Source organism: Somniosus microcephalus, unplaced genomic scaffold (assembly GCF_052327205.1).
Source record: "Somniosus microcephalus isolate GS21.2 unplaced genomic scaffold, FLI_Smic_1.0 unresolved_chr4, whole genome shotgun sequence".
In the NCBI taxonomy this organism is placed as follows: Eukaryota; Metazoa; Chordata; class Chondrichthyes; order Squaliformes; family Somniosidae; genus Somniosus; species Somniosus microcephalus.
The window spans coordinates 46081932-46109449 of record NW_028225182.1 but is presented as its reverse complement, the minus strand read 5'-3'; the positions used below and the strand labels follow the sequence as shown (position 1 = coordinate 46109449).

At 45.0% G+C, this 27518-nt stretch overlaps 19 non-coding genes across 19 annotated transcripts; all 19 read right to left on the bottom strand.

Annotated features, from left to right (window-relative positions):
- Positions 1 to 32: 32 nt before the first annotated feature.
- trnav-cac (transfer RNA valine (anticodon CAC)) lies at positions 33 to 105 on the bottom strand. The gene has a single exon. It is a non-coding gene; the product is annotated as a tRNA-Val (tRNA).
- A 567-nt stretch (positions 106 to 672) lies between these two features.
- Positions 673 to 744, bottom strand: trnaw-cca (transfer RNA tryptophan (anticodon CCA)). The gene has a single exon. It is a non-coding gene; the product is annotated as a tRNA-Trp (tRNA).
- A 2925-nt stretch (positions 745 to 3669) lies between these two features.
- trnal-cag (transfer RNA leucine (anticodon CAG)) lies at positions 3670 to 3752 on the bottom strand. The gene has a single exon. It is a non-coding gene; the product is annotated as a tRNA-Leu (tRNA).
- Positions 3753 to 4437: 685 nt separating this feature from the next.
- On the bottom strand, positions 4438 to 4510 carry trnav-cac (transfer RNA valine (anticodon CAC)). The gene has a single exon. It is a non-coding gene; the product is annotated as a tRNA-Val (tRNA).
- A 567-nt stretch (positions 4511 to 5077) lies between these two features.
- trnaw-cca (transfer RNA tryptophan (anticodon CCA)) lies at positions 5078 to 5149 on the bottom strand. Its single transcript has one exon. It is a non-coding gene; the product is annotated as a tRNA-Trp (tRNA).
- Positions 5150 to 8069: 2920 nt separating this feature from the next.
- trnal-cag (transfer RNA leucine (anticodon CAG)) lies at positions 8070 to 8152 on the bottom strand. Its single transcript has one exon. It is a non-coding gene; the product is annotated as a tRNA-Leu (tRNA).
- A 677-nt stretch (positions 8153 to 8829) lies between these two features.
- trnav-cac (transfer RNA valine (anticodon CAC)) lies at positions 8830 to 8902 on the bottom strand. Its single transcript has one exon. It is a non-coding gene; the product is annotated as a tRNA-Val (tRNA).
- A 567-nt stretch (positions 8903 to 9469) lies between these two features.
- Positions 9470 to 9541, bottom strand: trnaw-cca (transfer RNA tryptophan (anticodon CCA)). Its single transcript has one exon. It is a non-coding gene; the product is annotated as a tRNA-Trp (tRNA).
- Positions 9542 to 12461: 2920 nt separating this feature from the next.
- On the bottom strand, positions 12462 to 12544 carry trnal-cag (transfer RNA leucine (anticodon CAG)). The gene has a single exon. It is a non-coding gene; the product is annotated as a tRNA-Leu (tRNA).
- Positions 12545 to 13229: 685 nt separating this feature from the next.
- Positions 13230 to 13302, bottom strand: trnav-cac (transfer RNA valine (anticodon CAC)). The gene has a single exon. It is a non-coding gene; the product is annotated as a tRNA-Val (tRNA).
- A 567-nt stretch (positions 13303 to 13869) lies between these two features.
- trnag-ccc (transfer RNA glycine (anticodon CCC)) lies at positions 13870 to 13941 on the bottom strand. The gene has a single exon. It is a non-coding gene; the product is annotated as a tRNA-Gly (tRNA).
- Positions 13942 to 16860: 2919 nt separating this feature from the next.
- Positions 16861 to 16943, bottom strand: trnal-cag (transfer RNA leucine (anticodon CAG)). Its single transcript has one exon. It is a non-coding gene; the product is annotated as a tRNA-Leu (tRNA).
- A 676-nt stretch (positions 16944 to 17619) lies between these two features.
- Positions 17620 to 17692, bottom strand: trnav-cac (transfer RNA valine (anticodon CAC)). Its single transcript has one exon. It is a non-coding gene; the product is annotated as a tRNA-Val (tRNA).
- A 3572-nt stretch (positions 17693 to 21264) lies between these two features.
- trnal-cag (transfer RNA leucine (anticodon CAG)) lies at positions 21265 to 21347 on the bottom strand. The gene has a single exon. It is a non-coding gene; the product is annotated as a tRNA-Leu (tRNA).
- A 685-nt stretch (positions 21348 to 22032) lies between these two features.
- On the bottom strand, positions 22033 to 22105 carry trnav-cac (transfer RNA valine (anticodon CAC)). Its single transcript has one exon. It is a non-coding gene; the product is annotated as a tRNA-Val (tRNA).
- Positions 22106 to 22672: 567 nt separating this feature from the next.
- Positions 22673 to 22744, bottom strand: trnaw-cca (transfer RNA tryptophan (anticodon CCA)). Its single transcript has one exon. It is a non-coding gene; the product is annotated as a tRNA-Trp (tRNA).
- Positions 22745 to 25676: 2932 nt separating this feature from the next.
- Positions 25677 to 25759, bottom strand: trnal-cag (transfer RNA leucine (anticodon CAG)). Its single transcript has one exon. It is a non-coding gene; the product is annotated as a tRNA-Leu (tRNA).
- A 685-nt stretch (positions 25760 to 26444) lies between these two features.
- Positions 26445 to 26517, bottom strand: trnav-cac (transfer RNA valine (anticodon CAC)). The gene has a single exon. It is a non-coding gene; the product is annotated as a tRNA-Val (tRNA).
- A 567-nt stretch (positions 26518 to 27084) lies between these two features.
- Positions 27085 to 27156, bottom strand: trnaw-cca (transfer RNA tryptophan (anticodon CCA)). The gene has a single exon. It is a non-coding gene; the product is annotated as a tRNA-Trp (tRNA).
- Positions 27157 to 27518: the final 362 nt, after the last annotated feature.

Below are 27518 nucleotides of genomic sequence, written 5' to 3'. Positions count from 1 at the left end.
AAACCTGTTAAATTTATTTCACAGAAAAATAATGTTTCCGCCCGGGCTCGAACCGGGGACCTTTCGCGTGTGAGGCGAACGTGATAACCGCTACACTACGGAAACCTCTGCTGAATTGAGCATCGAGAAAGCACTGTTCAGACAGAAGGGACACTACAGAATCGCTCTTTCTGCAATGATTTCCTTTCACTGGCATTTCTCTGACCGAACTGCACAAGTCAAAAATGTTCCTTTCAAACTCATTAAACTGTCGAATTTCCTTCCCTCTGGTTTAACCCAGGCGTTTAACTTGTTCTGCAAACCATGAACCAGGTTCACCTGAATTCCAAAGTGTGTAAGGAAATCAAGCTTCAAAAGCCCTTTCATTAACCACAGGGATTCAGGCAATTTTCTGATCGCAAAGCGTTTTCTCATCTTGTCAATATCTCTCGTCTATTTGCCGGTGTTTCCCGATTCTGCCTGTCTCTCTGGTTCTGTTTATTCTGTGTGACCACCTGCAGGTTGATTTTGAGCGAATACCTGTGCTTGTGTTTTGTCACATTAAATAAATGAGGAATTGTGGCGCTTCTCTCCCTGACACTGGGGAAAGAGTGAGACAGTCTTTGGAGCAAGTGTCTGGTTATTGTGAAACGGCAAAGAAAACAATAATTCTGGAATTACCCGGAAAAACAGTGACCCCGACGTGATTTGAACACGCAGCCTTCTAATCTGGAGTCAGACGCGCTAACGTTGCGCCACGAGGCCCTACAATCTAAACCGCTCTGTTTTTATATACACACGTTCCACAAACACTGTTTCATTCCTCCTGCCTTCTCCTGATTCCTCAGTGTCATGCACAGAGGCGCCTCATGCCCTCATTTGTTTAACGTAACAAGCAGACACAAACACAGGTATTCCTTCAAAATCAACCCGCAGGTGGCCACAGACACAATAAACAGAGCCAGAGAGAAAGACAGAATCGGGAATCTCCGGGAAATAGACAAGATATATTGACAAGGACTAAAGCGTTTTGCGATCAGAAAATTGCCTGAACCCCTATGGTTAATGAAAGGGATTATTGCTGCTTGAGTTCCTTATACGCCTTGGGCTTCTGGAGAACTTGTTTCGTAGTTTGCAGAAATGCGGCTCAGACATCCTGTTGTGACCGGGCCGGAGCCACCAGGTACCTGACTGCAATCAGCGACAATGAAATGCAGTTTTAACAGGCCTGGCTAGCTCAGTCGGTAAAGCATGAGACTCTTAATCTTAGAGTTCGCGGGTTCGAGCTCCCAGGTTGAGCGGTCTTTATTTTGTTGAACTTTTATGTTGCTTTCAAAGCGTCATTAATTGAGCGATAACCTTGTTTTGCACAATGAAAGAAATGCGAACTGAGAAAATACTGCAGAAGCTGGAAATCTGAATTGAAACAGAAAATGCTGGAGATACTCAGCAGGTCAGGCAGCTTCTGCGAAGAGATAAACAGAGTTAACGTTTCAGGTCGATAACCTTTCGTCAGAACTGGAAAAAAGAGGTAATGGAACAGATTTTTAAGCAACTGTAGGGGATTCTATGAGATCATGGCTGATCTCCTGCCTCAATTCCATTCACCGGCCCTATTGCCATATCTCTTGATGCCCTTACCAGTCAGAAATCTACCGACTTCTGTTTTGAACATACGCAATGACTGAGCCTCCACAGCCCTCTGGGGTAGAGAATTCCAAAGATTCACCACCCTCTGTGTGAAGAAATTTCTTCTCCTCTCAGTCCTGAATGGCCTAACCTTTATCCTGAGGCTGTGGCCCCTGGTTCTAGACTTCCCGGCCAAGGGAAACATTCTCCCAGCATCCAACCGATCAAACCCTGTAATAATTTTGCATGCTTAATGAGATCCCCTCTCATTCTTCCGAATTCAAGAGACTGCAGTCCTAGTTTACTCAATCTCTTCTCATGCGAGGTCAGTGACAGTCTTGCAAATGGTGACTTGATATTCGGTAGTGGGGTCATGGTCCAGGTGGAGGTAGGAGGAGGTGTTGGAGAGTTGGCGTACAGCTTCTGCTAGGTAGCGGTCGGTTCACCAAACAGCAACAGCACCACCCTTGTCAGCAGGTTTTGTGCTTTGCATGTTAACTGTTAACTGTTACCCATATCTCATTTTACACAATATATGGGCTACTCCAGCTCCTAATTCGTTTGTTCTTAGTTGTTATTTCCTCACACAGGAGAGCAATCTCGCCCCTGGACAAGCAGAAGGAGCAAGTTCCAACCAAATGGTTCCGCAAACGTGATAACAGCTACACTGTGGAACCGTCTCCACTTTCAGTACCAGGTTAGATGGAAATGTTAAAATTTTTTGAGGATGTAACTTGTAGAATAGATAAGGGAGAACCAGTGGATGTGGTGTATTTGGACTTTCAGAAGGCTTTCGATAAGGTCCCACATAAGAGATTGGTGTGCAAAGTTAAAGCACATGGGATCGGGGGTAAGGTACTGACTTGGATAGAGAACTCGTTGGCAGACAGGAAGCAAAGAGTATGTCTAAACGTGTATTTTTCCAAGTGGCAGGCAGTTACTCGTGGGGTAGGGCAGGGATAAGTGCTAGGACCCCAGCTACTCACAATATATATGAATGATCTAGAAGGTTGAACTTGATATAATAACTCCAAGTTTGCAGACGACACAAAGCTGGGTGGGCATGTGTGCTGTGAGGAGGATGCAGAGAAACTCCAGTATGATATGGACAGGTTAGGTGATTTAGCAGAAGCATGGCAGATGCAGTATAATGTGGATACATGTGAGGTTATCAACTTTGGTGGCAAAAGCAGGAAGACAGCTTATTATCAGAATGTCAATAGATTGGGAAAAGGGGAACTGCAATGAGACCTGGGTGTCCGTGTACACCAATCGCTGAAGGTAAGCATGCAGGTGCAGCAGGTGGTTAAGAAGGCAAATGTTGGCCTTTATAGTGAGAGGTTTCGAGTATAGGAGCAAGGATGTCTTGCTGCAGTTGTACAAGGCCTTGGTGAGACCATACCTTGAGTATTGTGTGCAGCTTTGGTCACCTTATCTGAGGAAGGATGTTCTTGCCATGGAGGGAGTGCAGCGAAGATTCACCAGACTGATACATGGGATGGCAGGAATGACGTATGAAGACAGATTGAGATGATTTGGCTTATATTCGCTAGAGTTTAGAAGAACGAGAGGGGATCTCATTGAAACTTACAAAATTCTAACAGGGCTAGACACACTAGATGCAGGAAGAATGATCCCGATGGTGCGGGAATCCAGAACCAGCGGTCACAGTCTAAGGATAAGGGGTAAGCCACTTAGGGCTGAGATGAGGAGGAATTTCTTCACCCAGAGAGTGGTGAACCTGTTGAATTCTGTACCACAGAAGGCAGTTGAGGCCAATTCATTAAATATATTCAAGAAGGAGTTAGATATATTTCTTAAGGCTAAAGAGATAACGGGATATGGGGAGAAAGCAGGGACAGGGTACTGAATGTGGATGATCAGCCATGATCTCATTAAATGGCGGAGCAGGCTCGACGGGCCGAATGGCCTACTCCTGCTCCTATCTTCTATGTGAATGGAGCAGGTGAACTGCTGAATCCCACTTTTAAGGGATGTCCCAAAGTGCTTGACAGTGGTGTGAAAATAAATGAGTTCCGCTTGGTAATTCAAAGTAAAGACTGTCAGAAGTGGGATTCGAACCCACGCCTCCAGAGAAGACTGCGACCTGAACGCAGCGCCTTAGACCGCTCGGCCATCCTGACTCGCTTCATGAATTTCTGCATCTCATCACTTCCACATGAAGAACGTTTCCGTCCGGGTGCTTGTTCAATGCTGTTGAAGGCTCAGTGACCGGGATATCATCTCCCCCGGGGTTTTCCTGAGCTTGTGCTCGGTGTATGGGGATGTTTGTCCCGGGTCCCTATTATCTTGCAGCTCCAGGGATGGGCAGTATCAATCTGAGCTCTAGAGCTGGGGAGAAGCGAATAATTAATGGGTTTGTTTTCGGGCCTGAAATGCGGCTTAGATCTGTTGGTATTAACCGAGGCCGGGGCTGCGAGATATTTCAGTTTGTTCACGTTTAATCAGAGGAATATCTGCAGTCAGGAGCTGAAAAGGACCAAGAGCTGAAAAAACACCAGAAAAAAGATAAGAAATATCAGCAATTGTGATCAACTCTTTAATGTGTGTTCTGGTAGTTTAGTGGTTTAATTGTTTCAATCAACATTCATTAACCGAAAGCGTTGTTTTGCAGAATGAAATAAATGCTCACAGTAAGGGACAGTCGAAAGTTGAGTAATTTAACTTTAATAATTTGTGAAAGTTTATTCATTGACGAAGATTTATACCCTATCAGAATTTACGCACTGTGTATTTTAGGAGTCTGCTTTAAATTGTTCGTTGCTCCTGACACAAGAAACCTGTTAAATTTATTTCACAGAAAAATAATGTTTCCGCCCGGGCTCGAACCGGGGACCTTCCGCGTGTGAGGCGAACGTGATAACCGCTACACTACGGAAACCTCTGCTGAATTGAGCATCGAGAAAGCACTGTTCAGACAGAAGGGACACTACAGAATCGCTCTTTCTGCAATGATTTCCTTTCACTGGCATTTCTCTGACCGAACTGCACAAGTCAAAAATGTTCCTTTCAAACTCATTAAACTGTCGAATTTCCTTCCCTCTGGTTTAACCCAGGCGTTTAACTTGTTCTGCAAACCATGAACCAGGTTCACCTGAATTCCAAGGTGTGTAAGGAAATCAAGCTTCAAAAGCCCTTTCATTAACCACAGGGATTCAGGCAATTTTCTGATCGCAAAGCGTTTTCTCACCTTGTCAATATCTCTCGTCTATTTGCCGGTGTTTCCCGATTCTGCCTGTCTCTCTGGCTCTGTTTATTCTGTGTGACCACCTGCAGGTTGATTTTGAGCGAATACCTGTGCTTGTGTTTTGTCACATTAAATAAATGAGGAATTGTGGCGCTTCTCTCCCTGACACTGGGGAAAGAGTGAGACAGTCTTTGGAGCAAGTGTCTGGTTATTGTGAAACGGCAAAGAAAACAATAATTCTGGAATTACCCGGAAAAACAGTGACCCCGACGTGATTTGAACACGCAGCCTTCTGATCTGGAGTCAGACGCGCTACCGTTGCGCCACGAGGCCCTACAATCTAAACCGCGCTGTTTTTATATACACACGTTCCACAAACACTGTTTCATTCCTCCTGCCTTCTCCTGATTCCTCAGTGTCATGCACAGAGGCGCCTCATGCCCTCATTTGTTTAACGTAACAAGCAGACACAAACACAGGTATTCCTTCAAAATCAACCCGCAGGTGGCCACAGACACAATAAACAGAGCCAGAGAGAAAGACAGAATCGGGAATCTCCGGGAAATAGACAAGATATATTGACAAGGACTAAAGCGTTTTGCGATCAGAAAATTGCCTGAACCCCTGTGGTTAATGAAAGGGATTATTGCTGCTTGAGTTCCTTATACGCCTTGGGCTTCTGGAGAACTTGTTTCGTAGTTTGCAGAAATGCGGCTCAGACATGCTGTTGTGACCGGGCCGGAGCCACCAGGTACCTGACTGCAATCAGCGACAATGAAATGCAGTTTTAACAGGCCCGGCTAGCTCAGTCGGTAAAGCATGAGACTCTTAATTTTAGAGTTCGCGGGTTCGAGCTCCCAGGTTGAGCGGTATTTATTTTGTTGAACTTTTATGTTGCTTTCAAAGCGTCATTAATTGAGCGATAACCTTGTTTTGCACAATGAAAGAAATGCGAACTGAGAAAATACTGCAGAAGCTGGAAATCTGAATTGAAACAGAAAATGCTGGAGATACTCAGCAGGTCAGGCAGCTTCTGCGAAGAGATAAACAGAGTTAACGTTTCAGGTCGATAACCTTTCGTCAGAACTGGAAAAAAGAGGTAATGGAACAGATTTTTAAGCAACTGTAGGGGATTCTATGAGATCATGGCTGATCTCCTGCCTCAATTCCATTCACCGGCCCTATTGCCATATCTCTTGATGCCCTTACCAGTCAGAAATCTACCGACTTCTGTTTTGAACATACGCAATGACTGAGCCTCCACAGCCCTCTGGGGTAGAGAATTCCAAAGATTCACCACCCTCTGTGTGAAGAAATTTCTTCTCCTCTCAGTCCTGAATGGCCTAACCTTTATCCTGAGGCTGTGGCCCCTGGTTCTAGACTTCCCGGCCAAGGGAAACATTCTCCCAGCATCCAACCGATCAAACCCTGTAATAATTTTGCATGCTTAATGAGATCCCCTCTCATTCTTCCGAATTCAAGAGACTGCAGTCCTAGTTTACTCAATCTCTTCTCATACGAGGTCAGTGACAGTCTTGCAAATGGTGACTTGATATTCGGTAGTGGGGTCATGGTCCAGGTGGAGGTAGGAGGAGGTGTTGGAGAGTTGGCGTACAGCTTCTGCTAGGTAGCGGTCGGTTCACCAAACAGCAACAGCACCACCCTTGTCAGCAGGTTTTGTGCATTGCATGTTAACTGTTAACTGTTACCCATATCTCATTTTACACAATATATGGGCTACTCCAGCTCCTAATTCGTTTGTTCTTAGTTGTTATTTCCTCACACAGGAGAGCAATCTCGCCCCTGGACAAGCAGAAGGAGCAAGTTCCAACCAAATGGTTCCGCAAACGTGATAACAGCTACACTGTGGAACCGTCTCCACTTTCAGTACCAGGTCAGATGGAAATGTTAAAATTTTTTGAGGATGTAACTGGTAGAATAGATAAGGGAGAACCAGTGGATGTGGTGTATTTGGACTTTCAGAAGGCTTTCGATAAGGTCGCACATAAGAGATTGGTGTGCAAAGTTAAAGCACATGGGATCGGGGGTAAGGTACTGACTTGGATAGAGAACTGGTTGGCAGACAGGATGCAAAGAGTATGTCTAAACGGGTATTTTTCCAAGTGGCAGGCAGTTACTCGTGGGGTAGGGCAGGGATAAGTGCTAGGACCCCAGCTACTCACAATATATATTAATGATCTAGAAGGTTGAACTAGATATAATAACTCCAAGTTTGCAGACGACACAAAGCTGGGTGGGCATGTGTGCTGTGAGGAGGATGCAGAGAAATTCCAGTATGATATGGACAGGTTAGGTGATTTAGCAGAAGCATGGCAGATGCAGTATAATGTGGATAAATGTGAGGTTATCAAATTTGGTGGCAAAAACAGGAAGACAGCTTATTATCAGAATGTCAATAGATTGGGAAAAGGGGAACTGCAATGAGACCTGGGTGTCCGTGTACACCAATCGCTGAAGGTAAGCATGCAGGTGCAGCAGGTGGTTAAGAAGGCAAATGTTGGCCTTTATAGTGAGAGGTTTCGAGTACAGGAGCAAGGATGTCTTGCTGCAGTTGTACAAGGCCTTGGTGAGACCATACCTTGAGTATTGTGTGCAGCTTTGGTCACCTTATCTGAGGAAGGATGTTCTTGCCATGGAAGATTCACCAGACTGATACATGGGATGGCAGGAATGACGTATGAAGACAGATAGAGATGATTTGGCTTACATTCGCTAGAGTTTAGAAGAACGAGAGGGGATCTCATTGAAACTTACAAAATTCTAACAGGACTAGACACACTAGATGCAGGAAGAATGATCCCGATGGTGCGGGAATCCAGAACCAGCGGTCACAGTCTAAGGATAAGGGGTAAGCCACTTAGGGCTGAGATGAGGAGGAATTTCTTCACCCAGAGAGTGGTGAACCTGTTGAATTCTGTACCACAGAAGGCAGTTGAGGCCAATTCATTAAATATATTCAAGAAGGAGTTAGATATATTTCTTAAGGCTAAAGAGATAACGGGATATGGGGAGAAAGCAGGGACAGGGTACTGAATGTGGATGATCAGCCATGATCTCATTAAATGGCGGAGCAGGCTCGACGGGCCGAATGGCCTACTCCTGCTCCTATCTTCTATGTTTCTATGTGAATGGAGCAGGTGAACTGCTGAATCCCACTTTTAAGGGATGTCCCAAAGTGCTTGACAGTGGTGTGAAAATAAATGAGTTCCGCTTGGTAATTAAAAGTAAAGACTGCCAGAAGTGGGATTCGAACCCACGCCTCCAGAGGAGACTGCGACCTGAACGCAGCGCCTTAGACCGCTCGGCCATCCTGACTTGCTCAATTAATTTCTGCATCTCATCACTTCCAGATGAAGAACGTTTCCGTCCGGGTGCTTGTTTAATGCTGTTGAAGGCTCAGTGACCGGGATATCATCTCCCCCGGGGTTTTCCTGAGCTTGTGCTCGGTGTATGGGGAGGTTTGTCCCGGGTCCCTATTATCTTGCAGCTCCAGGGATGGGCAGTATCAATCTGAGCTCTGGAGCAGCGAATAATTAATGGGTTTGTTTTCGGGCCTGAAATGCGGCTTAGATCTGTTGGTATTAACCGAGGCCGGGGCTGCGAGATATTTCAGTTTGTTCACGTTTAATCAGAGGAATATCCGCAGTCAGGAGCTGAAAAGGACCAAGAGCTGAAAAAACACCAGAAAAAAGATAAGAAATATCAGCAATTGTGATCAACTCTTTAATGTGTGTTCTGGTAGTTTAGTGGTTTAATTGTTTTAATCAACTTTCATTAACCGAAAGCGTTGTTTTGCAGAATGAAATAAATGCTCACAGTGAGGGACAGTCGAAAGTTGAGTAATTTAACTTTAATAATTTGTGAAAGTTTATTCATTGACGAAGATTTATACCCTATCAGAATTTACACACTGTGTATTTTAGGAGTCTGCTTCAAATTGTTCGTTGCTTCTCACACAAGAAACCTGTTAAATTTATTTTACAGAAAGATAATGTTTCCGCCCGGGCTCGAACCGGGGACTTTTCGCGTGTGAGGCGAACGTGATAACCACTACACTACGGAAACCTCTGCTGAATTGAGCATCGAGAAAGCACTGTTCAGACAGAAGGGACACTACAGAATCGCTCTTTCTGCAATGATTTCCTTTCACTGGCATTTCTCTGACCGAACTGCACAAGTCAAAAATGTTCCTTTCAAACTCATTAAACTGTCGAATTTCCTTCCCTCTGGTTTAACCCAGGCGTTTAACTTGTTCTGCAAACCATGAACCAGGTTCACCTGAATTCCAAGGTGTGTAAGGAAATCAAGCTTCAAAAGCCCTTTCATTAACCACAGGGATTCAGGCAATTTTCTGATCGCAAAGCGCTTTCTCACCTTGTCAATATCTCTCGTCTATTTGCCGGTGTTTCCCGATTCTGCCTGTCTCTCTGGCTCTGTTTATTCTGTGTGACCACCTGCAGGTTGATTTTGAGCGAATACCTGTGCTTGTGTTTTGTCACATTAAATAAATGAGGAATTGTGGCGCTTCTCTCCCTGACACTGGGGAAAGAGTGAGACAGTCGTTGGAGCAAGTGTCTGGTTATTGTGAAACGGCAAAGAAAACAACAATTCTCGAATTACCCGGAAAAACAGTGACCCCGACGTAATTTGAACACGCAGCCTTCTGATCTGGAATCAGACGCGCTACCGTTGCGCCACGAGGTCCTACAATCGAAAACGCGCTGTTTTTATATACACACGTTCCACAAACACTGTTTCATTCCTCCTGTCTTCTCCTGATTCCTCAGTGTCATGCACAGAGGCGCCTGATGCCCTCATTTGTTTAACGTAACAAGCAGACACAAACACAGGTATTCCTTCAAAATCAACCCGCAGGTGGCCACAGACACAATAAACAGAGCCAGAGAGAAAGACAGAATCGGGAATCTCCGGGAAATAGACAAGATATATTGACAAGGACTAAAGCGTTTTGCGATCAGAAAATTGCCTGAACCCCTGTGGTTAATGAAAGGGATTATTGCTGCTTGAGTTCCTTATACGCCTTGGGCTTCTGGAGAACTTGTTTCGTAGTTTGCAGAAATGCGGCTCAAACATGCTGTTGTGACCGGGCCGGAGCCACCAGGTACCTGACTGCAATCAGCGACAATGAAATGCAACTTCAACAGGCGCGGCTAGCTCAGTCGGTCGAACTATGAGACTTTTAATCTCAGGGTCGTGGGTTCGAGCTCCCACGTTGGGCGGTATTTATTTTGTTAAACTTTTATGTTGCTTTCAAAGCGTCATTAATTGAGCGATAACCTTGTTTTGCACAATGAAAGAAATGCGAACTGAGAAAATACTGCAGAAGCTGGAAATCTGAATTGAAACAGAAAATGCTGGAGAGACTCAGCAGGTCAGGCAGCTTCTGCGAAGAGAGAAACAGAGTTAACGTTTCAGGTCGATAACCTTTCGTCAGAACTGGAAAAAAGAGGTAATGGAACAGATTTTTAAGCAACTGTAGGGGATTCTATGAGATCATGGCTGATCTCCTGCCTCAATTCCATTCACCGGCCCTATTGCCATATCTCTTGATGCCCTTACCAGTCAGAAATCTACCGACTTCTGTTTTGAACATACGCAATGACTGAGCCTCCACAGCCCTCTGGGGTAGAGAATTCCAAAGATTCACCACCCTCTGTGTGAAGAAATTTCTTCTCCTCTCAGTCCTGAATGGCCTAACCTTTATCCTGAGGCTGTGGCCCCTGGTTCTAGACTTCCCAGCCAAGGGAAACATTCTCCCAGCATCCAACCGATCAAACCCTGTAATAATTTTGCATGCTTAATGAGATCCCCTCTCATTCTTCCGAATTCAAGAGACTGCAGTCCTAGTTTACTCAATCTCTTCTCATACGAGGTCAGTGACAGTCTTGCAAATGGTGACTTGATATTCGGTAGTGGGGTCATGGTCCAGGTGGAGGTAGGAGGAGGTGTTGGAGAGTTGGCGTACAGCTTCTGCTAGGTCGCGGTCGGTTCACCAAACAGCAACAGCACCACCCTTGTCAGCCGGTTTTGTGCATTGCATGTTAACTGTTAACTGTTACCCATATCTCATTTTACACAATATATGGGCTACTCCAGCTCCTAATTCGTTTGTTCTTAGTTGTTATTTCCTCACACAGGAGAGCAATCTCGCCCCTGGACAAGCAGAAGGAGCAAGTTCCAACCAAATGGTTCCGCAAACGTGATAACAGCTACACTGTGGAACCGTCTCCACTTTCAGTACCAGGTCAGATGGAAATGTTAAAATTTTTTGAGGATGTAACTGGTAGAATAGATAAGGGAGAACCAGTGGATGTGGTGTATTTGGACTTTCAGAAGGCTTTCGATAAGGTCGCACATAAGAGATTGGTGTGCAAAGTTAAAGCACATGGGATCGGGGGTAAGGTACTGACTTGGATAGAGAACTGGCTGGCAGACAGGATGCAAAGAGTATGTCTAAACGGGTATTTTTCCAAGTGGCAGGCAGTTACTCGTGGGGTAGGGCAGGGATAAGTGCTAGGACCCCAGCTACTCCCAATATATATTAATGATCTAGAAGGTTGAACTAGATATAATAACTCCAAGTTTGCAGACGACACAAAGCTGGGTGGGCATGTGTGCTGTGAGGAGGATGCAGAGAAATTCCAGTATGATATGGACAGGTTAGGTGATTTAGCAGAAGCATGGCAGATGCAGTATAATGTGGATAAATGTGAGGTTATCAAATTTGGTGGCAAAAACAGGAAGACAGCTTATTATCAGAATGTCAATAGATTGGGAAAAGGGGAACTGCAATGAAACCTGGGTGTCCGTGTACACCAATCGCTGAAGGTAAGCATGCAGGTGCAGCAGGTGGTTAAGAAGGCAAATGTTGGCCTTTATAGTGAGAGGTTTCGAGTACAGGAGCAAGGATGTCTTGCTGCAGTTGTACAAGGCCTTGGTGAGACCATACCTTGAGTATTGTGTGCAGCTTTGGTCACCTTATCTGAGGAAGGATGTTCTTGCCATGGAAGATTCACCAGACTGATACATGGGATGGCAGGAATGACGTATGAAGACAGATTGAGATGATTTGGCTTACATTCGCTAGAGTTTAGAAGAACGAGAGGGGATCTCATTGAAACTTACAAAATTCTAACAGGACTAGACACACTAGATGCAGGAAGAATGATCCCGATGGTGCGGGAATCCAGAACCAGCGGTCACAGTCTAAGGATAAGGGGTAAGCCACTTAGGGCTGAGATGAGGAGGAATTTCTTCACCCAGAGAGTGGTGAACCTGTTGAATTCTGTACCACAGAAGGCAGTTGAGGCCAATTCATTAAATATATTCAAGAAGGAGTTAGATATATTTCTTAAGGCTAAAGAGATAACGGGATATGGGGAGAAAGCAGGGACAGGGTACTGAATGTGGATGATCAGCCATGATCTCATTAAATGGCGGAGCAGGCTCGACGGGCCGAATGGCCTACTCCTGCTCCTATCTTCTATGTTTCTATGTGAATGGAGCAGGTGAACTGCTGAATCCCACTTTTAAGGGATGTCCCAAAGTGCTTGACAGTGGTGTGAAAATAAATGAGTTCCGCTTGGTAATTAAAAGTAAAGACTGTCAGAAGTGGGATTCGAACCCACGCCTCCAGAGGAGACTGCGACCTGAACGCAGCGCCTTAGACCGCTCGGCCATCCTGACTTGCTCAATTAATTTCTGCATCTCATCACTTCCAGATGAAGAACGTTTCCGTCCGGGTGCTTGTTTAATGCTGTTGAAGGCTCAGTGACCGGGATATCATCTCCCCCGGGGTTTTCCTGAGCTTGTGCTCGGTGTATGGGGAGGTTTGTCCCGGGTCCCTATTATCTTGCAGCTCCAGGGATGGGCAGTATCAATCTGAGCTCTGGAGCTGGGGAGAAGCGAATAATTAATGGGTTTGTTTTCGGGCCTGAAATGCGGCTTAGATCTGTTGGTATTAACCGAGGCCGGGGCTGCGAGATATTTCAGTTTGTTCACGTTTAATCAGAGGAATATCCGCAGTCAGGAGCTGAAAAGGACCAAGAGCTGAAAAAACACCAGAAAAAAGATAAGAAATATCAGCAATTGTGATCAACTCTTTAATGTGTGTTCTGGTAGTTTAGTGGTTTAATTGTTTTAATCAACATTCATTAACCGAAAGCGTTGTTTTGCAGAATGAAATAAATGCTCACAGTGAGGGACAGTCGAAAGTTGAGTAATTTAACTTTAATAATTTGTGAAAGTTTATTCATTGACGAAGATTTATACCCTATCAGAATTTACGCACTGTGTATTTTAGGAGTTTGCTTCAAATTGTTCGTTGCTTCTGACACAAGAAACCTGTTAAATTTATTTTACAGAAAGATAATATTTCCGCCCGGGCTCGAACCGGGGACCTTTCGCGTGTGAGGCGAACGTGATAACCACTACACTACGGAAACCTCTGCTGAATTGAGCATCGAGAAAGCACTGTTCAGACAGAAGGGACACTACAGAATCGCTCTTTCTGCAATGATTTCCTTTCACTGGCATTTCTCTGACCGAACTGCACAAGTCAAAAATGTTCCTTTCAAACTCATTAAACTGTCGAATTTCCTTCCCTCTGGTTTAACCCAGGCGTTTAACTTGTTCTGCAAACCATGAACCAGGTTCACCTGAATTCCAAGGTGTGTAAGGAAATCAAGCTTCAAAAGCCCTTTCATTAACCACAGGGATTCAGGCAATTTTCTGATCGCAAAGCGCTTTCTCACCTTGTCAATATCTCTCGTCTATTTGCCGGTGTTTCCCGATTCTGCCTGTCTCTCTGGCTCTGTTTATTCTGTGTGACCACCTGCAGGTTGATTTTGAGCGAATACCTGTGCTTGTGTTTTGTCACATTAAATAAATGAGGAATTGTGGCGCTTCTCTCCCTGACACTGGGGAAAGAGTGAGACAGTCGTTGGAGCAAGTGTCTGGTTATTGTGAAACGGCAAAGAAAACAACAATTCTCGAATTACCCGGAAAAACAGTGACCCCGACGTAATTTGAACACGCAGCCTTCTGATCGGGAATCAGACGCGCTACCGTTGCGCCACGAGGTCCTACAATCGAAAACGCGCTGTTTTTATATACACACGTTTCACAAACACTGTTTCGTTCCTCCTGTCTTCTCCTGATTCCTCAGTGTCATGCACAGAGGCGCCTGATGCCCTCATTTGTTTAACGTAACAAGCAGACACAAACACAGGTATTCCTTCAAAATCAACCCGCAGGTGGCCACAGACACAATAAACAGAGCCAGAGAGAAAGACAGAATCGGGAATCTCCGGGAAATAGACAAGATATATTGACAAGGACTAAAGCGTTTTGCGATCAGAAAATTGCCTGAACCCCTGTGGTTAATGAAAGGGATTATTGCTGCTTGAGTTCCTTATACGCCTTGGGCTTCTGGAGAACTTGTTTCGTAGTTTGCAGAAATGCGGCTCAAACATGCTGTTGTGACCGGGCCGGAGCCACCAGGTACCTGACTGCAATCAGCGACAATGAAATGCAGTTTCAACAGGCGCGGCTAGCTCAGTCGGTCGAACATGAGACTTTTAATCTCAGGTTCGTGGGTTCGAGCTCCCACGTTGGGCGGTATTTATTTTGTTAAACTTTTATGTTGCTTTCAAAGCGTCATTAATTGAGCGATAACCTTGTTTTGCACAATGAAAGAAATGCGAACTGAGAAAATACTGCAGAAGCTGGAAATCTGAATTGAAACAGAAAATGCTGGAGATACTCAGCAGGTCAGGCAGCTTCTGCGAAGAGAGAAACAGAGTTAACGTTTCAGGTCGATAACCTTTCGTCAGAACTGGAAAAAAGAGGTAATGGAACAGATTTTTAAGCAACTGTAGGGGATTCTATGAGATCATGGCTGATCTCCTGCCTCAATTCCATTCACCGGCCCTATTGCCATATCTCTTGATGCCCTTACCAGTCAGAAATCTACCGACTTCTGTTTTGAACATACGCAATGACTGAGCCTCCACAGCCCTCTGGGGTAGAGAATTCCAAAGATTCACCACCCTCTGTGTGAAGAAATTTCTTCTCCTCTCAGTCCTGAATGGCCTAACCTTTATCCTGAGGCTGTGGCCCCTGGTTCTAGACTTCCCAGCCAAGGGAAACATTCTCCCAGCATCCAACCGATCAAACCCTGTAATAATTTTGCATGCTTAATGAGATCCCCTCTCATTCTTCCGAATTCAAGAGACTGCAGTCCTAGTTTACTCAATCTCTTCTCATACGAGGTCAGTGACAGTCTTGCAAATGGTGACTTGATATTCGGTAGTGGGGTCATGGTCCAGGTGGAGGTAGGAGGAGGTGTTGGAGAGTTGGCGTACAGCTTCTGCTAGGTCGCGGTCGGTTCACCAAACAGCAACAGCACCACCCTTGTCAGCAGGTTTTGTGCATTGCATGTTAACTGTTAACTGTTACCCATATCTCATTTTACACAATATATGGGCTACTCCAGCTCCTAATTCGTTTGTTCTTAGTTGTTATTTCCTCACACAGGAGAGCAATCTCGCCCCTGGACAAGCAGAAGGAGCAAGTTCCAACCAAATGGTTCCGCAAACGTGATAACAGCTACACTGTGGAACCGTCTCCACTTTCAGTACCAGGTCAGATGGAAATGTTAAAATTTTTTGAGGATGTAACTGGTAGAATAGATAAGGGAGAACCAGTGGATGTGGTGTATTTGGACTTTCAGAAGGCTTTCGATAAGGTCGCACATAAGAGATTGGTGTGCAAAGTTAAAGCACATGGGATCGGGGGTAAGGTACTGACTTGGATAGAGAACTGGTTGGCAGACAGGATGCAAAGAGTATGTCTAAACGGGTATTTTTCCAAGTGGCAGGCAGTTACTCGTGGGGTAGGGCAGGGATAAGTGCTAGGACCCCAGCTACTCACAATATATATTAATGATCTAGAAGGTTGAACTAGATATAATAACTCCAAGTTTGCAGACGACACAAAGCTGGGTGGGCATGTGTGCTGTGAGGAGGATGCAGAGAAATTCCAGTATGATATGGACAGGTTAGGTGATTTAGCAGAAGCATGGCAGATGCAGTATAATGTGGATAAATGTGAGGTTATCAAATTTGGTGGCAAAAACAGGAAGACAGCTTATTATCAGAATGTCAATAGATTGGGAAAAGGGGAACTGCAATGAAACCTGGGTGTCCGTGTACACCAATCGCTGAAGGTAAGCATGCAGGTGCAGCAGGTGGTTAAGAAGGCAAATGTTGGCCTTTATAGTGAGAGGTTTCGAGTACAGGAGCAAGGATGTCTTGCTGCAGTTGTACAAGGCCTTGGTGAGACCATACCTTGAGTATTGTGTGCAGCTTTGGTCACCTTATCTGAGGAAGGATGTTCTTGCCATGGAAGATTCACCAGACTGATACATGGGATGGCAGGAATGACGTATGAAGACAGATAGAGATGATTTGGCTTACATTCGCTAGAGTTTAGAAGAACGAGAGGGGATCTCATTGAAACTTACAAAATTCTAACAGGACTAGACACACTAGATGCAGGAAGAATGATCCCGATGGTGCGGGAATCCAGAACCAGCGGTCACAGTCTAAGGATAAGGGGTAAGCCACTTAGGGCTGAGATGAGGAGGAATTTCTTCACCCAGAGAGTGGTGAAACTGTTGAATTCTGTACCACAGAAGGCAGTTGAGGCCAATTCATTAAATATATTCAAGAAGGAGTTAGATATATTTCTTAAGGCTAAAGAGATAACGGGATATGGGGAGAAAGCAGGGACAGGGTACTGAATGTGGATGATCAGCCATGATCTCATTAAATGGCGGAGCAGGCTCGACGGGCCGAATGGCCTACTCCTGCTCCTATCTTCTATGTTTCTATGTGAATGGAGCAGGTGAACTGCTGAATCCCACTTTTAAGGGATGTCCCAAAGTGCTTGACAGTGGTGTGAAAATAAATGAGTTCCGCTTGGTAATTAAAAGTAAAGACTGTCAGAAGTGGGATTCGAACCCACGCCTCCAGAGGAGACTGCGACCTGAACGCAGCGCCTTAGACCGCTCGGCCATCCTGACTTGCTCAATTAATTTCTGCATCTCATCACTTCCAGATGAAGAACGTTTCCGTCCGGGTGCTTGTTTAATGCTGTTGAAGGCTCAGTGACCGGGATATCATCTCCCCCGGGGTTTTCCTGAGCTTGTGCTCGGTGTATGGGGAGGTTTGTCCCGGGTCCCTATTATCTTGCAGCTCCAGGGATGGGCAGTATCAATCTGAGCTCTGGAGCTGGGGAGAAGCGAATAATTAATGGGTTTGTTTTCGGGCCTGAAATGCGGCTTAGATCTGTTGGTATTAACCGAGGCCGGGGCTGCGAGATATTTCAGTTTGTTCATGTTTAATCAGAGGAATATCCGCAGTCAGGAGCTGAAAAGGACCAAGAGCTGAAAAAACACCAGAAAAAAGATAAGAAATATCAGCAATTGTGATCAACTCTTTAATGTGTGTTCTGGTAGTTTAGTGGTTTAATCAACATTCATTAACCGAAAGCGTTGTTTTGCAGAATGAAATAAATGCTCACAGTAAGGGACAGTCGAAAGTTGAGTAATTTAACTTTAATAATTTGTGCAAGTTTATTCATTGACGAAGATTTATACCCTATCAGAATTTACGCACTGTGTATTTTAGGAGTCTGCTTTAAATTGTTCGTTGCTTCTGACACAAGAAACCTGTTAAATTTATTCCACAGAAAGATAATGTTTCCGCCCGGGCTCGAACCGGGGACCTTTCGCGTGTGAGGCGAACGTGATAACCGCTACACTACGGAAACCTCTGCTGAATGGAGCATCGAGAAAGCACTGTTCAGACAGAAGGGACACTACAGAATCGCTCTTTCTGCAATGATTTCCTTTCACTGGCATTTCTCTGACCGAACTGCACAAGTCAAAAATGTTCCTTTCAAACTCATTAAACTGTCGAATTTCCTTCCCTCTGGTTTAACCCAGGCGTTTAACTTGTTCTGCAACCCATGAACCAGGTTCACCTGAATTCCAAGGTGGAAAAGGAAATCAAGCTTCAAAAGCCCTTTCATTAACCACAGGGATTCAGGCAATTTTCTGATCGCAAAGAGCTTTCTCACCTTGTCAATATCTCTCGTCTATTTGCCGGTGTTTCCCGATTCTGCCTGTCTCTCTGGCTCTGTTTATTCTGTGTGACCACCTGCAGGTTGATTTTGAGCGAATACCTGTGCTTGTGTTTTGTCACATTAAATAAATGAGGAATTGTGGCGCTTCTCTCCCTGACACTGGGGAAAGAGTGAGACAGTCGTTGGAGCAAGTGTCTGGTTATTGTGAAACGGCAAAGAAAACAACAATTCTGGAATTACCCGGAAAAACAGTGACCCCGACGTAATCTGAACACGCAGCCTTCTGATCTGGAATCAGACGCGCTTCCGTTGCGCCACGAGGTCCTACAATCGGAAACGCGCTGTTTTTATATACACACGTTCCACAAACACTGTTTCATTCCTCCTGCCTTCTCCTGATTCCTCAGTGTCATGCACAGAGGCGCCTGATGCCCTCATTTGTTTAACGTAACAAGCAGACACAAACACAGGTATTCCTTCAAAATCAACCCGCAGGTGGCCACAGACACAATAAACAGAGCCAGAGAGAAAGACAGAATCGGGAATCTCCGGGAAATAGACAAGATATATTGACAAGGACTAAAGCGTTTTGCGATCAGAAAATTGCCTGAACCCCTGTGGTTAATGAAAGGGATTATTGCTGCTTGAGTTCCTTATACGCCTTGGGCTTCTGGAGAACTTGTTTCGTAGTTTGCAGAAATGCGGCTCAAACATGCTGTTGTGACCGGGCCGGAGCCACCAGGTCCCTGACTGCAATCAGCGACAATGAAATGCAGTTTCAACAGGCGTGGCGAGCTCAGTCAGTCGAACATGAAACTCTTAATCTCAGGGTCGTGGGTTCGAGCTCCCACGTTGGGCGGTATTTATTTTGTTAAACTTTTATGTTGCTTTCAAAGCGTCATTTATTGAGCGATAACCTTGTTTTGCACAATGAAAGAAATGCGAACTGAGAAAATACTGCAGAAGCTGGAAATCTGAATTGAAACAGAAAATGCTGGAGATACTCAGCAGGTCAGGCAGCTTCTGCGAAGAGAGAAACAGAGTTAACGTTTCAGGTCGATAACCTTTCGTCAGAACTGGAAAAAAGAGGTAATGGAACAGATTTTTAAGCAGCTGTAGGGGATTCTATGAGATCATGGCTGATCTCCTGCCTCAATTCCATTCACCGGCCCTATTGCCATATCTCTTGATGCCCTTACCAGTCAGAAATCTACCGACTTCTGTTTTGAACATACGCAATGACTGAGCCTCCACAGCCCTCTGGGGTAGAGAATTCCAAAGATTCACCACCCTCTGTGTGAAGAAATTTCTTCTCCTCTCAGTCCTGAATGGCCTAACCTTTATCCTGAGGCTGTGGCCCCTGGTTCTAGACTTCCCAGCCAAGGGAAACATTCTCCCAGCATCCAACCGATCAAACCCTGTAATAATTTTGCATGCTTAATGAGATCCCCTCTCATTCTTCCGAATTCAAGAGACTGCAGTCCTAGTTTACTCAATCTCTTCTCATACGAGGTCAGTGACAGTCTTGCAAATGGTGACTTGATATTCGGTAGTGGGGTCATGGTCCAGGTGGAGGTAGGAGGAGGTGTTGGAGAGTTGGCGTACAGCTTCTGCTAGGTAGCGGTCGGTTCACCAAACAGCAACAGCACCATCCTTGTCAGCAGGTTTTGTGCTTTGCATGTTAACTGTTAACTGTTACCCATATCTCATTTTACACAATATATGGGCTACTCCAGCTCCTAATTCGTTTGTTCTTAGTTGTTATTTCCTCACACAGGAGAGCAATCTCGCCCCTGGACAAGCAGAAGGAGCAAGTTCCAACCAAATGGTTCCGCAAACGTGATAACAGCTACACTGTGGAACCGTCTCCACTTTCAGTACCAGGTCAGATGGAAATGTTAAAAATTTTTGAGGATGTAACTGGTAGAATAGATAAGGGAGAACCAGTGGATGTGGTGTATTTGGACTTTCAGAAGGCTTTCGATAAGGTCCCACATAAGAGATTGGTGTGCAAAGTTAAAGCACATGGGATCGGGGGTAAGGTACTGACTTGGATAGAGAACTGGTTGGCAGACAGGAAGCAAAGAGTATGTCTAAACGGGTATTTTTCCAAGTGGCAGGCAGTTACTCGTGGGGTAGGGCAGGGATAAGTGCTAGGACCCCAGCTACTCACAATATATATTAATGATCTAGAAGGTTGAACTAGATATAATGACTCCAAGTTTGCAGACGACACAAAGCTGGGTGGGCATGTGTGCTGTGAGGAGGATGCAGAGAAACTCCAGTATGATATGGACAGGTTAGGTGATTTAGCAGAAGCATGGCAGATGCAGTATAATGTGGATAAATGTGAGGTTATCAACTTTGGTGGCAAAAACAGGAAGACAGCTTATTATCAGAATGTCAATAGATTGGGAAAAGGGGAACTGCAATGAGACCTGGGTGTCCGTGTACACCAATCGCTGAAGGTAAGCATGCAGGTGCAGCAGGTGGTTAAGAAGGCAAATGTTGGCCTTTATAGTGAGAGGTTTCGAGTACAGGAGCAAGGATGACTTGCTGCAGTTGTACAAGGCCTTGGTGAGACCATACCTTGAGTATTGTGTGCAGCTTTGGTCACCTTATCTGAGGAAGGATGTTCTTGCCATGGAGGGAGTGCAGCGAAGATTCACCAGACTGATACATGGGATGGCAGGAATGACGTATGAAGTCAGATTGAGATGATTTGGCTTATATTCGCTAGAGTTTTGAAGAACGAGAGGGGATCTCATTGAAACTTACAAAATTCTAACAGGACTAGACACACTAGATGCAGGAAGAATGATCCCGATGGTGCGGGAATCCAGAACCAGCGGTCACAGTCTAAGGATAAGGGGTAAGCCACTTAGGGCTGAGATGAGGAGGAATTTCTTCACCCAGAGAGTGGTGAACCTGTTGAATTCTGTACCACAGAAGGCAGTTGAGGCCAATTCATTAAATATATTCAAGAAGGAGTTAGATATATTTCTTAAGGCTAAAGAGATAACGGGATATGGGGAGAAAGCAGGGACAGGGTACTGAATGTGGATGATCAGCCATGATCTCATTAAATGGCGGAGCAGGCTCGACGGGCCGAATGGCCTACTCCTAGCTCCTATCTTCTTTGTTTCTATGTGAATGGAGCAGGTGAACTGCTGAATCCCACTTTTAAGGGATGTCCCAAAGTGCTTGACCGTGGTGTGAAAATAAATGAGTTCCGCTTGGTAATTCAAAGTAAAAACTGTCAGAAGTGGGATTCGAACCCACGCCTCCAGAAGAGACTGCGACCTGAACGCAGCGCCTTAGACCGCTCGGCCATCCTGACTTGCTACATTAATTTCTGCATCTCATCACTTCCACATGAAGAACGCTTCCGTCCGGGTGCTTGTTCAATGCTGTTGAAGGCTCAGTGACCGGGATATCATCTCCCCCGGGGTTTTCCTGAGCTTGTGCTCGGTGTATGGGGAGGTTTGTCCCGGGTCCCTATTATCTTGCAGCTCCAGGTATGGGCAGTATCAATCTGAGCTCTGGAGCTGGGGAGAAGCGAATAATTAATGGGTTTGTTTTCGGGCCTGAAATGCGGCTTAGATCTGTTGGTATTAACCGAGGCCGGGGCTGCGAGATATTTCAGTTTGTTCACGTTTAATCAGAGGAATATCCGCAGTCAGGAGCTGAAAAGGACCAAGAGCTGAAAAAACACCAGAAAAAAGATAAGAAATATCAGCAATTGTGATCAATTCTTTAATGTGTGTTCTTGTAGTTTAGTGGTTTAATTGTTTTAATCAACATTCATTAACCGAAAGCGTTGTTTTGCAGAATGAAATAAATGCTCACAGTAAGGGACAGTCGAAAGTTGAGTAATTTAACTTTAATAATTTGTGAAAGTTTATTCATTGACGAAGATTTATACCCTATCAGAATTTACGCACTGTGTATTTTAGGAGTCTGCTTTAAATTGTTCGTTGCTTCTGACACAAGAAACCTGTTAAATTTATTTCACAGAAAGATAATGTTTCCGCCCGGGCTCGAACCGGGGACCTTTCGCGTGTGAGGCGAACGTGATAACCGCTACACTACGGAAACCTCTGCTGAATTGAGCATCGAGAAAGCACTGTTCAGACAGAAGGGACACTACAGAATCGCTCTTTCTGCAATGATTTCCTTTCACTGGCATTTCTCTGACCGAACTGCACAAGTCAAAAATGTTCCTTTCAAACTCATTAAACTGTCGAATTTCCTTCCCTCTGGTTTAACCCAGGCGTTTAACTTGTTCTGCAAACCATGAACCAGGTTCAGCTGAATTCCAAGGTGTGTAAGGAAATCAAGCTTCAAAAGCCCTTTCATTAACCACAGGGATTCAGGCAATTTTCTGATCGCAAAGCGCTTTCTCACCTTGTCAATATCTCTCGTCTATTTGCCGGTGTTTCCCGATTCTGCCTGTCTCTCTGGCTCTGTTTATTCTGTGTGACCACCTGCAGGTTGATTTTGAGCGAATACCTGTGCTTGTGTTTTGTCACATTAAATAAATGAGGAATTGTGGCGCTTCTCTCCCTGACACTGGGGAAAGAGTGAGACAGTCTTTGGAGCAAGTGTCTGGTTATTGTGAAACGGCAAAGAAAACAATAATTCTGGAATTACCCGGAAAAACAGTGACCCCGACGTGATTTGAACACGCAGCCTTCTGATCTGGAGTCAGACGCGCTACCGTTGCGCCACGAGGTCCTACAATCGAAACCGCGCTGTTTTTATATACACACGTTCCACAAACACTGTTTCATTCCTCCTGCCTTCTCCTGATTCCTCAGTGTCATGCACAGAGGCGCCTGATGCCCTCATTTGTTTAACGTAACAAGCAGACACAAACACAGGTATTCCTTCAAAATCAACCCGCAGGTGGCCACAGACACAATAAACAGAGCCAGAGAGAAAGACAGAATCGGGAATCTCCGGGAAATAGACAAGATATATTGACAAGGACTAAAGCGTTTTGCGATCAGAAAATTGCCTGAACCCCTGTGGTTAATGAAAGGGATTATTGCTGCTTGAGTTCCTTATACGCCTTGGGCTTCTGGAGAACTTGTTTCGTAGTTTGCAGAAATGCGGCTCAAACATGCTGTTGTGACCGGGCCGGAGCCACCAGGTACCTGACTGCAATCAGCGACAATGAAATGTTGTTTCAACAGGCGCGGCCAGCTCAGTCGGCAGAACATGAGACTCTTAATCTCAGGGTCGTGGGTTCGAGCTCCCACGTTGGGCGGTATTTATTTTGTTAAACTTTTATGTTGCTTTCAAAGCGTCATTAATTGAGCGATAACCTTGTTTTGCACAATGAAAGAAATGCGAACTGAGAAAATACTGCAGAAGCTGGAAATCTGAATTGAAACAGAAAATGCTGGAGATACTCAGCAGGTCAGGCAGCTTCTGCGAAGAGAGAAACAGAGTTAACGTTTCAGGTCGATAACCTTTCGTCAGAACTGGAAAAAAGAGGTAATGGAACAGATTTTTAAGCAACTGTAGGGGATTCTATGAGATCATGGCTGATCTCCTGCCTCAATTCCATTCACCGGCCCTATTGCCATATCTCTTGATGCCCTTACCAGTCAGAAATCTACCGACTTCTGTTTTGAACATACGCAATGACTGAGCCTCCACAGCCCTCTGGGGTAGAGAATTCCAAAGATTCACCACCCTCTGTGTGAAGAAATTTCTTCTCCTCTCAGTCCTGAATGGCCTAACCTTTATCCTGAGGCTGTGGCCCCTGGTTCTAGACTTCCCAGCCAAGGGAAACATTCTCCCAGCATCCAACCGATCAAACCCTGTAATAATTTTGCATGCTTAATGAGATCCCCTCTCATTCTTCCGAATTCAAGAGACTGCATTCCTAGTTTACTCAATCTCTTCTCATACGAGGTCAGTGACAGTCTTGCAAATGGTGACTTGATATTCGGTAGTGGGGTCATGGTCCAGGTGGAGGTAGGAGGAGGTGTTGGAGAGTTGGCGTACAGCTTCTGCTAGGTAGCGGTCGGTTCACCAAACAGCAACAGCACCACCCTTGTCAGCAGGTTTTGTGCTTTGCATGTTAACTGTTAACTGTTACCCATATCTCATTTTACACAATATATGGGCTACTCCAGCTCCTAATTCGTTTGTTCTTAGTTGTTATTTCCTCACACAGGAGAGCAATCTCGCCCCTGGACAAGCAGAAGGAGCAAGTTCCAACCAAATGGTTCCGCAAACGTGATAACAGCTACACTGTGGAACCGTCTCCACTTTCAGTACCAGGTCAGATGGAAATGTTAAAATTTTTTGAGGATGTAACTGGTAGAATAGATAAGGGAGAATAAGTGGATGTGGTGTATTTGGACTTTCAGAAGACTTTCGATAAGGTCCCACATAAGAGATTGGTGTGCAAAGTTAAAGCACATGGGATCGGGGGTAAGGTACTGACTTGGATAGAGAACTGGTTGGCAGACAGGAAGCAAAGAGTATGTCTAAACGGGTATTTTTCCAAGTGGCAGGCAGTTACTCGTGGGGTAGGGCAGGGATAAGTGCTAGGACCCCAGCTACTCACAATATATATGAATGATCTAGAAGGTTGAACTTGATATAATAACTCCAAGTTTGCAGACGACACAAAGCTGGGTGGGCATGTGTGCTGTGAGGAGGATGCAGAGAAACTCCAGTATGATATGGACAGGTTAGGTGATTTAGCAGAAGCATGGCAGATGCAGTATAATGTGGATAAATGTGAGGTTATCAACTTTGGTGGCAAAAACAGGAAGACAGATTATTATCAGAATGTCAATAGATTGGGAAAAGGGGAACTGCAATGAGACCTGGGTGTCCGTGTACACCAATCGCTGAAGGTAAGCATGCAGGTGCAGCAGGTGGTTAAGAAGGCAAATGTTGGCCTTTATAGTGAGAGGTTTCAAGTACAGGAGCAAGGATGTCTTGCTGCAGTTGTACAAGGCCTTGGTGAGACCATACCTTGAGTATTGTGTGCAGCTTTGGTCACCTTATCTGAGGAAGGATGTTCTTGCCATGGAGGGAGTGCAGCGAAGATTCACCAGACTGATACATGGGATGGCAGGAATGACGTATGAAGACAGATTGAGATGATTTGGCTTATATTCGCTAGGGTTTAGAAGAACGAGAGGGGATCTCATTGAAACTTACAAAATTCTAACAGGACTAGACACACTAGATGCAGGAAGAATGATCCCGATGGTGCGGGAATCCAGAACCAGCGGTCACAGTCTAAGGATAAGGGGTAAGCCACTTAGGGCTGAGATGAGGAGGAATTTCTTCACCCAGAGAGTGGTGAACCTGTTGAATTCTGTACCACAGAAGGCAGTTGAGGCCAATTCATTAAATATATTCAAGAAGGAGTTAGATATATTTCTTAAGGCTAAAGAGATAACGGGATATGGGGAGAAAGCAGGGACAGGGTACTGAATGTGGATGATCAGCCATGATCTCATTAAATGGCGGAGCAGGCTCGACGGGCCGAATGGCCTACTCCTGCTCCTATCTTCTATGTTTCTATGTGAATGGAGCAGGTGAACTGCTGAATCCCACTTTTAAGGGATGTCCCAAAGTGCTTGACAGTGGTGTGAAAATAAATGAGTTCCGCTTGGTAATTAAAAGTAAAGACTGTCAGAAGTGGGATTCGAACCCACGCCTCCAGAGGAGACTGCGATCTGAACGCAGCGCCTTAGACCGCTCGGCCACCCTGACTTGCTACATTAATTTCTGCATCTCATCACTTCCACATGAAGAACGCTTCCGTCCGGGTGCTTGTTCAATGCTGTTGAAGGCTCAGTGACCGGGATATCATCTCCCCCGGGGTTTTCCTGAGCTTGTGCTCGGTGTATGGGGAGGTTTGTCCCGGGTCCCTATTATCTTGCAGCTCCAGGGATGGGCAGTATCAATCTGAGCTCTGGAGCTGGGGAGAAGCGAATAATTAATGGGTTTGTTTTCGGGCCTGAAATGCGGCTTAGATCTGTTGGTATTAACCGAGGCCGGGGCTGCGAGATATTTCAGTTTGTTCACGTTTAATCAGAGGAATATCCGCAGTCAGGAGCTGAAAAGGACCAAGAGCTGAAAAAACACCAGAAAAAAGATAAGAAATATCAGCAATTGTGAAGAACTCTTTAATGTGTGTTCTGGTAGTTTAGTGGTTTAATTGTTTTAATCAACATTCATTAACCGAAAGCGTTGTTTTGCAGAATGAAATAAATGCTCACAGTAAGGGACAGTCGAAAGTTGAGTAATTTAACTTTAATAATTTGTGAAAGTTTATTCATTGACGAAGATTTATACCCTTTCAGAATTTACGCACTGTGTATTTTAGGAGTCTGCTTTAAATTGTTCGTTGCTTCTGACACAAGAAACCTGTTAAATTTATTTCACAGAAAAATAATGTTTCCGCCCGAGCTCGAACCGGGGACTTTTCGCGTGTGAGGCGAACGTGATAACCGCTACACTACGGAAACCTCTGCTGAATTGAGCATCGAGAAAGCACTGTTCAGACAGAAGGGACACTACAGAATCGCTCTTTCTGCAATGATTTCCTTTCACTGGCATTTCTCTGACCGAACTGCACAAGTCAAAAATGTTCCTTTCAAACTCATTAAACTGTCGAATTTCCTTCCCTCTGGTTTAACCCAGGCGTTTAACTTGTTCTGCAAACCATGAACCAGGTTCACCTGAATTACAAGGTGTGTAAGGAAATCAAGCTTCAAAAGCCCTTTCATTAACCACAGGGATTCAGGCAATTTCCTGATCGCAAAGCGCTTTCTCACCTTATCAATATCTCTCGTCTATTTGCCTGTGTTTCCCGATTCTGCCTGTCTCTCTGGCTCTGTTTATTCTGTGTGACCACCTGCAGGTTGATTTTGAGCGAATACCTGTGCTTGTGTTTTGTCACATTAAATAAATGAGGAATTGTGGCGCTTCTCTCCCTGACACTGGGGAAAGAGTGAGACAGTCTTTGGAGCAAGTGTCTGGTTATTGTGAAACGGCAAAGAAAACAATAATTCTGGAATTACCCGGAAAAACAGTGACCCCGACGTGATTTGAACACGCAGCCTTCTGATCTGGAATCAGACGCGCTACCGTTGCGCCACGAGGTCCTACCATCTAAACCGCGCTGTTTTTATATACACACGTTCCACAAACACTGTTTCATTCCTCCTGCCTTCTCCTGATTCCTCAGTGTCATGCACAGAGGCGCCTCATGCCCTCATTTGTTTAACGTAACAAGCAGACACAAACACAGGTATTCCTTCAAAATCAACCCGCAGGTGGCCACAGACACAATAAACAGAGCCAGAGAGAAAGACAGAATCGGGAATCTCCGGGAAATAGACAAGATATATTGACAAGGACTAAAGCGTTTTGCGATCAGAAAATTGCCTGAACCCCTGTGGTTAATGAAAGGGATTATTGCTGCTTGAGTTCCTTATACGCCTTGGGCTTCTGGAGAACTTGTTTC